This window comes from Amblyomma mixtum, chromosome 2 (assembly GCF_055824585.1).
Source record: "Amblyomma mixtum isolate Tamu chromosome 2, ASM5582458v1, whole genome shotgun sequence".
In the NCBI taxonomy this organism is placed as follows: domain Eukaryota; kingdom Metazoa; phylum Arthropoda; class Arachnida; order Ixodida; family Ixodidae; genus Amblyomma; species Amblyomma mixtum.
The window spans coordinates 13873724-13881567 of NC_143013.1; the positions used below are offsets into that span (position 1 = coordinate 13873724).

Genomic DNA, 7844 nt, shown 5'->3' on the forward strand with positions numbered 1-7844 from the left:
ACACGCTTTTGCATGCTAAGCCTCACATGCTTTACATACATGTATGTTTATTCACCAGATGAACGAGAAAACTCCGTTCCCTTTTAAGAAGCTCGTTCATTTTTCCAAAACATTACCTTTCAGGGCCAACCACGCGTTCAGAAAATAGTTACATTCCTCCAACGAACGAAGCAACAAGCAAATCGCAGACAGTGGCATGTATGAACTTTATATACCCAACCTAGAAAATAGCGTCTGCACAAACCAAACAGATTACGTATTTTATTAACTGTGGGTCCGTAACAGAAGAAGCAGTGAGCTCCGTAATTGCAAAGGTGGAGTTCTTGTTGTGGGTTGCCTGTTGTAATTAAGGAAACAGTGATCATGTAATGTGGCAACAGAGTCGATGTTAGAAATTCCATACTGAATTTAGAAAACAAAAAATCTGTAATCTATAATTCTGTAGTCTGTGTTAAAAATTATTCTCTATATAGAAGATGTATGTTATTGAAAGAACGAAAACTGGTCGCCAGTAAATTACCTTTATGTTTTTTCGTAAACAAGGACAATTTTTTTTACAGTGTGGCCTATACTTAATGCGCTATAATCCATAGTGTAAATTGCAAATTACGGGGTTTAACGTCCCGAAGTGACGCATGGGCTATCATCGAGGAACGCCGTGGTGGAGGACTGGAGGTGTCCAGATCAATTTTGACCATATTGGGTTCTTTAACGTGCGCTGAGGTCGCACAGCCACCGGATGTTAATGTATTTCACTTGGATTAATTGAAATACGGCCACCGCGGCTGGGATTGAGACCGCGACTTTGGGATCAGGGGCCGAGCGCCAAAGCCACTGAGCCACAGCGGCGAGTTAACCCGTGGGAAGTGTATGGGCATTTATCGGATACACATTTCGATGGAGGCAAAGTGCAAAAACGCCTGTGCAGTCTACGATGCAATACAATTCAACAAATCCCGCGTGTCCGGGACCAATCCGGAGCCCTCCACTACGGCACCTCTTTCTCTCATTGTCTTCTTTCACTCAATTCTTCATTCCTTCCGTCACGACGTGGTTGAGATGCGAGCGTGAGACAGTTACTGCGCCTTTCCGTACGTCATGAAACATGTGCATGTGCATTGAACATAACAGCGTATACATTTCCACTTCTGGAATATGACGACCTTCGCAGCAACTTCATGGAGACAATTTCGATCGAGAAGGCATGCATGCAACTGCATGTAACACAAAATAGCTTCCGAAGTCTTCTTCAACAGCATCCCTTTTACCATGCATGTGCCTCTTTAGGGTCTTAAAAACAATTTTATAATTTGAACCGAAAATTAAGTGGATCATACAACAGAACAGCATACGAATTCTCGCGGTTATCAGCGCTGTTTTAAAAGAACTTTCATTTTAGCTTGGGGACATTTGTATTCCTTATGCTTTGATGCCAGTTTCTATCGAAGTTTCATACAGCGTTCATAGAAGCCACAAGTGCCACACATCACCTGCTAAATGTGTCCGTAATTCATAGCGAACTGCACGCATACAGAACACGTGGAAACCAGAACACGTCCCTATATACTCTGAAAAGCTATACACCAACGGTACAAAGCACGGCTTGACCAAACAAGTCTTCGTTGTCCTGTGTACATAGACACGTGTGCTCAATGCGAAACGCCAATAGGAAGACAAATTCTCTCGTAGCACCATTTGAGGTGTCAGAAAAACTCTCCTTATACTCCTCATCCCCTTTATACACGTATAGCACGCACAAATTTGACGTGTCTACACTAAGAACTCTCCTTTCTTCTTAAACAACCCGGCACTTCTCGGGCAAAGAGTGATAATGAATTCGATCGTCGACGCCAAATTGAATCTTCTCGCCATCTCTACCATCCGTCGACACGTCGTCAAGCATGCGTCGTTTTCCTTTACGCGGCGAGCACGCGAGCTACGCATATAGGTTCTTCTGCACCAGCTAAGTGTCATCAAAGCAAATGAACTTCTCGACGGAACTGCTCGTCGGTGAAGGCGCTTTTCCTTTGTCGCACGTGTATCGCACACGGTGCTTTATATTCCTTCGAGAGAACCGGCGGTGATCAGAGTAAATGGCGTCATTTGCGGACGTCCATTCCGCGCTATAACGAAAAGGAGCGTGGTTCGGCGAGGGAGCTAGCAGCGTTTCCTGATATTGGCGAGTCATCATTAGCACCTTAGAGCTCATTTTTCTTCCTTAAAGGACTGAACTCGGCGTAATTGAGCTCAGAAACAGCCCAGACAAGGACGTCTCTAATTGAGCACACGTTCTCTTTATGTATGGAACAGAAAATGAGGTCGCAAATGTCTTTTGAGAGGAGATACGTTGATTTGTATTGCTAGTTTCACACGCTTTCCGTAACAATATTTCGATTTTTAACTGCAGCGCATATATGTTTGCGAAAGAAAAATAAACCGATATTTGTGACTTTTCTGCCGTCGAACACGCAGCTGTATGTTTGTCACTGTGCAATACAACAACCAATAGACTTGCATGCCCGGGCACAGGAATTTATATCCATCGATTTCTGCAGTGCGATACGCGACTAATGATAACAAATCGTAAAAAAAAAAATCAATACGGTGTAAAAAGCACACATATTGTAAAATTTCAAAATATGAAATAAATGCTAGCATGCAACTGAACGCACAAGTATATAAAGATACTTCACCTTTCTTTCTACCATATAATACGATATACGGTGCCATCCGCTACAGAAATTAAGCGCTCTGAGCTCGATCTAATTTAATGTTTCTTTAGAAAGAGCACATTTTTAGCGGGGTGCTTCGCAATTAAGCTTTCCACTGACTCGAGCAGTTTGATTTTTAACGGCACTAGATACTGCCATGGCACTGTCTCACATTTTGCAGTTAAATGCAATGAAGTCCAGGCGCCGGAACGTTGGACACGGAGACCAGAAAATCGGCGCTCCGTAAATGCGCACCATTCGTGTATGCAAAGTAAGACGTTAAAGGTAAATGGGGAACCACCATGGATGTATTATTGTTTTGCTTTCATTCTTACGCGAGCACGCCCAAATTCAAACATGAACAGCAATTGTTTGTGACTAGAATTCTGATTGTATAGACTAAATAAATATGTATAGAGTCTAACAGAACCATCGTTCCCGATGCTCGTCCAGCGAGCAGCGGATTCCATAAATTCGCTCCGAGGATATATGAGCGCATAATAAAAAAGCACTCAAACATCAATTTCGCGACATTCCTCCCCGTTCAATCATACCCGTACATTTCCAAACACTTTGACGACTGAATGCGCACATATATATCTCTGGATCCGCGAGCGAAGTCGATCATCAGAACTTGAGCTCGGATGTACAGCCCACGTTGAATTAAACAACCAATGCTTGTACAACATACACACGAACGCAACAATACATATTAGCCGGGTTGTAACAAATGTCATGGTGCGTTGTGATGTTTGCTGGACCGGTGTTGACTTGATATATCGTGCTGTCGACTATAAGATCCTAAATATTTAATAGCTTATTCCAGTCGGCGATCCAGAACACATTTATTTGCTTGGCGAACCAAAATTCTTCGTTCACTGGACAAATTCGATTTAGATTCTGCGTTCCAGTCATAGACCAAGGGCAACTTGCACCGCCGCTTACCGCCCCACCTGCAGGGATGTGGATTTCATGATATCGCAGCGGATTTCCGGCTCCTCGGCGGATTAAGAGCGATGCTCCGGATAGCTGATTGGGATGCGCCATAAAACAGCGTTATCTTTCATTTGTTACTTATCTTGTCAACTATGGGTGCATAGTTCGCATACGCGCATCTATACGGATCTCAACTCTTAGAAGAGCAGAAAGCTGGACGAGTTGGTTGATATGCATACTGAAAAAATTTGCGCAGAAAAAACGAGGACAAAGCAATGTGCTTGTGTTTCGGAATAAATCTTCAGTTGTGAGTTAGCGCTCGTCTTTGTCTCGTCTTGCTTTGTCCTCGTTTTTTCTGCGCAAATTTTTTCAGTATGGATCTCAACTCGCCTGCGAAGAGGCCTTGAAACTTTAAAAACTTCAGGGCACTTATAATAAAGCGTGGGCGCGCTAAGTATACATGCAGGTGTTTTGCAGCAATCACTTTCGAGTATAAAACCTTTCCGAAATCGATATGCACATACGTATTGATGAAGCCGAAATGAAACGCGAACGGCGCTTGTCAACAGAAGCTATTTGACCTGTATACTTTCAGCAGCAGTATGCAAGTGGCCTGATTCATGCTTCTGGGCAAATGGTCAACCGAAGTACATATTCACAAATTAGTTCTAAAGCAATATATCGCTGCAAAGTTGGAAATTATGGCATAGTCGTGTTCACATTTCGTACCGGTCTGACTATGCATGCATTTATTAGTCAACACATCTCAGAGAACTTCGATGAAAGTGGTGAACTTTGACCCCCCGTCCGCTTTACTAGGTTACCCGGATGCATTCGCTCTTTGTGCAGCTGAGGACAGAATTCTCGCTACAGCACTGTTTTTGTACCACTTGTGCAAAAAGAAATCTATCTACGGATGCTAATCCTGGTTCGATTTCGACTGCGTTCTTTGTCCGCCTACGCTTTTTACTGTTCTCTTTCGAGCTAGATATGGAGCGTCGTGCGTTAGAATGAAACAAGGTGACAAAAATGGCTAGTTGGTAATGCACTGTTATGTAGCTTGAATGCGCTTAGCGGCTACAAGTATGAAACGAGACGACTTTACATAGAGCAAATGTAAACTGAAATGTTATTTCTCAAGAGAGGGCATAATAGAGAAAATGAGTTCCACCAATAATTGCCGAATAAAATTTCAGCTGATAGTTGCGCTGCGTCCTTACAACGACTCAGGGTATTCAAGCTACTAGCGAAGGTGTTTGTAACGCCACTTGAATCAGCGAAAGCTAACGTGATATATTTGCTTACTTATCCTTTCGCCGTGCCAAGCTTGCTGAAAATTTTGTTCTGAAGGCCGTTGAAAAGTTCAATCTGTGTTCATTTCCATTAAGACTACGTGTTCTGTGCTTGAGTAGCGATTGCAGGTTTGCCGCGTAAAAATAATTCAGTGTGCGCATGCGTAAACGGTCAGCGAAACAGAGCTGTTCACTTTAAATTCGGAAACAACGCCGAAATAGCAACAACAGCTTTATCGCGCAGGTGAACGCGTACATGTGTGTTTCAACGACTCTCGGATGGCCTAGAGATATGGAACAGTAAGTTTACACGAAGACGGATGTCTGTTCTCAGGGCATAAGCCCAAGATATCTCGGTTGAAATGCGAGATAAAACGACGGCGCTCCCTCCACATCGCGTAACGCGCGACGCACATGCGCGCGCAGAAAATGCGATAGTGTCTCCACTGACCTTGACCCAGGAAGAGGAGGAGGAGGAGAAGAGATCCGAGGCGCTCACGCGACTCGTCGTGGGAACAGTGGCTGACTCAGCATACGGTCATTAGCACCACACGGCCTACGGCAAAAGCAGCTCCGAATGCCTATTCGTCCCTTCCTTTTTTTTCTTTCCGCCGCTTCGTTTCCTTCTCTCCTTTTCTTTTTTTCAATCAGCGGAGGCGCGTGGAGGGGATCGTATTTATCAAGTCTGTTTCCAATCAGCACCACCGGTGGAGAAACACAGGTCACGACCGGAGAAAAACACAAGCTCCGCGGTGCAGCGCCGATAGCGGCAACAACCAGAGAGTTGATGCTTGTCGCAGGCTCCCCGCTTGGCTTGGCTTGGCCGGCGTCGAGCCCGATAGTGGCTGCGGCAACGGAAAGCAGACGACGGCGAAGGCGCCAGGAAGCGGGGCTTGGGGCGCGCGCGCGCGCGGCGGGGGAGCGTCTCGCTGTCTAAGCCGTGTTTCGCAGAGGCGCCGCCGCGTGACGCTGCGCTCTTTCTGCGACGTGCCATTGGCTCGTTCAACTCCACCTCCGCTTTTCGTCACGCCCCGTGGGCGTGGTCTCCTTTCCGGCGCCACGGCGCGCACGCACGCACACAAACATACAGCGCTTGCTGAAAGTTGCTCGGCTACGCGACTTTGGCCGCTTTCACGGCAACGAATGCAGCGGCAGCCTGCAGTCGTCTCTGCATGTATGTGTTTGTGTATGGCCGGGGGAACGGGAACGGAAAGAGAAGCAGCCGCGGCGGGCAGCGAAGCGGTATAAGAAGTAGGGAAGAGTTGGGCTGATGCAGGGCGTTTATAGTCCTTGGGCGTTTGGGGCGGGCTGTGTGTATGTTAGTGCGTGCAATTTATTCGCGCTCGACGGGCATTCTCTCATTATCGTCCGCGCGGATCAAAAACAGGCACGAAAACTGAGACATAGAAGAAATAAAAGCGGGAGAGAAATAAACTAAAAGAAAAATGGCGGAAGAAGATGATGGGGGCTAAAAAGAAACTAAAGCGTGGAGAGGGGCAACTGCCTGAAGGCAAATCGAGAACGGCGAAGGCAGCCGAGTAAGACGAAACCGAAAAAGAAAATACGAAAATGAGGAAACGGAGTTGGAAGAGAAATGCCATTTCACCCCTCGTCTTTTGTTTTGACTGTGCCAGACAGCGTGGAGAAGAAGAGCAAGTCGAGTGCTGCGTTCGCTTCAGCGTGTTTCGGAAGATGACGCCATTCATTTTTTTTTTGCAATTTCTCTTGTTTTCATTCAATTTTTTTTTTACTTCGCCAAATGCCGCGCTGCTTTTTTTTCCTCTTTCGTATTACGCATGAATGCAGCCGTCGTTCTTCTTTTCTTCTGCGGTTTTTGTTTCTCTCTGCGGACATTTACTTTTGGATATGGTGTAATTCACTGCACATACGTATAGGGCACGGCGAGATTTTCGAGTGCGCGAATATTTTCCGTATTCACGAAGGCAGAGTTTGCCATAACGTTCAAGATGGACACGCTCGAAGGGATGACCGAGCTTAAGCGGTCTCTTCGGTGCAGCGCTTAGAAGTAATAAAGTAAGTAAAACGCAAGAGTAAGTTGTGACGTGGTCACCAAAGCGTGACATGGGCCATGTGAAACTGGCATAAAAGGGTCGGACCAGTTCAGGACAGGGTACTGTGGACTGAGCGCTCTGTTGCACAGAAAAATAAAGAAGCGTTCAAAATAGTCAGCTGTTCACCACTTTTAATTGCCGGTAAATGCAGAAATAAGGTTTCGAGTGGAACATGCTTCCGATATTTTTCTCATGATGTCACTATACTAGTCGGGCTACGCAGTTGATTGCGTTTTTTTTTTTATGGAGCTCAGTGAGTGTCCTGTTCGAGTTCGAGACTTTCATTTTCCGAACTGAATCTAACGCAGAAAACAGAAAAAAAAAGTGTTTCCAATATTAAGGTGCGAACGCTTACAATTCCGCTGAATGAAATGCAGGGCCCTGTCTGTATCTTTAGCAACCAGATCATCATCGTGAGCGTTCATGAACTATCTGGGGAATGTTAGCGCAGATTGTTCAAGTAATAAGCTATGGTTAATTATGTGCAAGAAAATTTTCTTTTTGGTGAACAGACAAGTACAAGTTAACCATCTTTTACACCCCAGTTCATCTTCCAAATCGAACGCGAATGCTGAATTTAGCATCGATCCTTCGTAAGCATCATGGCTTGTCGTGGAAAACGTTATTTGAAGAATACCTGCTGAATTTCTCTTTAAGAAATACCATTTAACGAGGTAAACGTTCTGCAGTGGTTAATGAATTTCATAATGTGCGGTGTTCGCTTTCTAAAAAAATTGTCACAGCATTTTCATGAGCGCTTTGTGTGTACATTTCCGTTACGTCAGCGCTCTTCTGATCAGTTTTTTTCAGCTCCTTAAAAGAAATCTTTTGAT

The 7844-nt window shown here is 45.0% G+C and overlaps 1 protein-coding gene across 1 annotated transcript in view; it reads right to left on the reverse strand.

The window, feature by feature from the left end:
- Positions 1-5793, reverse strand: part of LOC149358474 (GATA-binding factor 2-like) — a 256638-nt gene extending 250845 nt beyond the window's left edge. The window contains exon 1 of the mRNA XM_089570546.1: positions 5391-5793. The gene's annotated coding sequence lies outside the window, so the exon portion shown is untranslated. The remainder of the gene's footprint in view (positions 1-5390) is intronic.
- Between the last annotated feature and the right edge of the window lie 2051 nt (positions 5794-7844).